The sequence below is a fragment of the Octopus sinensis genome, linkage group LG1, assembly GCF_006345805.1.
Source record: "Octopus sinensis linkage group LG1, ASM634580v1, whole genome shotgun sequence".
Lineage (NCBI taxonomy): Eukaryota > Metazoa > Mollusca > Cephalopoda > Octopoda > Octopodidae > Octopus > Octopus sinensis.
In genome coordinates, this window is record NC_042997.1 from 92,033,457 (window position 1) to 92,036,692 (window position 3,236).

The 3,236-nt window shown below is 33.6% G+C and overlaps 1 protein-coding gene across 2 annotated transcripts in view; it reads right to left on the bottom strand.

The window, feature by feature from the left end:
- Positions 1-1,172: 1,172 nt before the first annotated feature.
- The window catches only part of LOC115212706 (sugar transporter SWEET1), a 67,063-nt gene continuing 64,999 nt past the window's right edge, over positions 1,173-3,236 (bottom strand). For both annotated transcript variants that reach the window (XR_004999171.1, XR_004999169.1), the window contains exon 8: positions 1,173-1,187. The gene's annotated coding sequence lies outside the window, so the exon portion shown is untranslated. The remainder of the gene's footprint in view (positions 1,188-3,236) is intronic.

A 3,236-nucleotide genomic window follows, 5' to 3' on the forward strand; every position in this document is an offset into this window, starting at 1 on the left:
ATAAAATATTCCTGACATAAATTCACATACATATACTGAAATAACCACACAGAGACATATATTCACACTTGTCAGTCATTAACATATGTATATATATGTGTAGATGCGTGTGTGTGTGTGTGTTTAATAATGTACTTAACGCAGAAAGACACACACACACACTATGGGACATATACACACTCATACACTTACACACATACACTCACAGACAGATACACAGTCATGTACAAAATGTGATGTCGTAGTCATGGTATAAAATATCCTGTTGATAATAGAAAGATTATCTCTATGAAATGTTATATTGTTTTAATCGAAATGAAAATAAAATTTTGTATAGACACTGGCTAGGCCTCACATACATATAGTAAGATAGACACACACAGGCATACATTCACACATGCCAATCGTCACATATATATATATGCATGTGTTTAATAACATACCTAACACGGAAAGACACATACACTGAGATATATACACACTTATATTTTTATACACATACATTCACAGACAGATACATAGTCATAGAAAATGTGATGTCATTGCCATTATGGTATAAAATGTCTTGTTGACAATAGAAAGATTATCTCTATGAAATGTTATAGTTTTAACTCAATGCATTTTTTGAAGGTAAGGGCATTGCTTTTATGTCCTGTTCTTGTCACTTTTTTTACCCCTCCACAAAATAATTTTATTTAATTCATTTTGCAGGAAGGATTGCTTCGGCGTGGTCGTGTTCTGCCCTTACCTTCGAAACACGCATTGAGTCGAAACAGGGGCAGCTGAAGAAAGGGAATGTTCCTTGTGTTGTTTGTCTTGTAATCTGTTTTTTCGTTGTTAAAAAAAGTCCGTTTCCTTGATTGGTTTTATGTTTTCGTTGTGTTCTACGTTTATTTGTGGTGTCCTGTATTCATATATGCATGTATATATACATATAGATGTAGGTATGTACATATATGTATGTATGTATGTATGTATGTATGCATATGTTTTATTTATTAAATTGTTATTATATGATTGAACGCACGCGTCGTTTTCTTCTTCCAAGTAAGTTTTATTTCAATAATTATGACGCGCACTCTTAACTCTTTACTTGACCTTTCCTCCCTGCCTGTCTATCTTCCTCTCTACCCATCACTCTCCTTATTTTTCACCCTTTCTGGTTTCTTCTCCTCTCTCTCTCACTCCTCCTCCTCTCTCCCGTCGCTGACCAGAGGGCTGCTAACTTTCTTTCTGCCCACTGCTTTCAACAAGTCAACATTGGCTTTTTTCTGTCTTCCGCAAGCCGATCTTCAGAATGCATTCTAATGAATTTTTCCACCATCTAGGCTTAAAAAAAAGCCCTTATTGTTGGTTTCCTTGTCCTGTCTTTTACTGTTTTTATCTTTATTTGTACTGTTTTTTTCTTCATTTGTATTGCTTTTACGTCCTGTTCTTGTTACTTTTTTTACCCCTCCGCCAAAAATTTTTATCTAATTCATTTTACGGGAAGGACTACTTTGGCGTGGTCGTGTTCTGCCCTTACCTTCGAAACACGCATTGAGTCGAAACAGGGGCAGCTGAAGAAGGGGAATCTACCTTGTGTTGTTTGTCTTGTACTCTGTTTTTTCGTTGTTAAAAAAAGTTTGTTTCCTTGTTTGGTTTTATGTTTTCATTTCTCATGGTGTTCTACGTTTATTTGTGGTGTCCTGTACTCATATATGCATGTATATATACATATAGATGTAGGTATGTACATATATGTATGTATGTATGCATATGTTTTATTTATTAAATTGTTATTATATGATTGAACGCATGCGTCGTTTTCTTCTTTCAAGTTTTATATATATATATATATATATATTTATATATATGTATATAAATGTGACCTCGTGTGTACCGTTGGCGATTTTTTTCCTCTGTCTTCCCTTCTCTGATGTTTCCGACGAAGAGCTCCGCTCGAAATGTTAAACCCTCCTTCTTTCCTGAGCGTCCAATAATACTATATTTGTTCCATGTCCTCGTGTGTGTTTTTTTGTGCTTTCTTGTTTGGATTAACTGTATATAATATATATATATATATATATATATATATATATATATATATATATATGTACACGTATATATATATGTATATATATATATGTATATATATATATAATGCATATATATATGTATATATATACACTCCTGCCACCCATCCCTCACAAAAAGAAACATCCCATATAGTATGGCAAGATGAATATGTAGCATAGTAACTGATTCACAAATATGACTAATTAGACTAGATGAACTTAAAACTTCCTCCTAGAGCAAAAATACCCCCTTAAACTAATAGAAAATGGAATCACAAGACCATTGAAACTAGACATCGCACAACTCAGGACACCCAAAACAAAAAACAAAGAAAACATTATCCCTTTTATAAACACGCACAACCCTGGAGTTACCAACATGTTCCAAACCATACATTCAAACCTGCCAATAGCCTTACAAAGCCTCAAAATGAAAAACATATTAAACAAATATAGCATAAAAAACAGTAGACGACAGGACAAAAACCTAAAGAAACACCTAACAAGAGCGAAATTCTCTTCAGAAACTAAAATGGAATTCTTTGCAAAAGAGTGCGGAGATGGTAGATGTGGGATCTGCAGCAACCCCACCTACAAATACATAGAGGGAAACAGAGAGATGAGATTTAAAAGTGGTCACGTATTTAAAGTAAATGCAGATATGAACTGCAAGATGCAGAACGTTATATACTGCATAACCTCCCCCACGTGCAAGGAGGATTACATAGGTGAAACTGGTAATTCTTTGTGCCAGCGAGCCAGGATATACCGACAACATGTTCGGCAGGAAGAACTACGCAAGATACCACTAAGTACACACCTAGCTACGTGTGGAGAAAAAAAGTTTAAGATCTTTCCCTTCTACAAATGTCCGAAGAACGACACCTCTTTCAGGAGGAATATGGAAAAATATTTCATAGCTAAGTTCTCCCCCAAATTAAATGGCTGAAATTTTACTCATCATACATTGAAGGACAAATCTTTCGATTTACAATGTAATATAGTAGAACATTTAGTATATGTGTGTATATATATATTACCTGTTATATACATTATATTATTTTTGTAATTTACTTAATCTTTACTTTTTAATTGTCATTTTAATTTTAACTTTCCTATGATATGCAATTCTCAAGATGGTGTAATTTGATTTTTTTTTTTTTTTTTTTTGTACTTGTT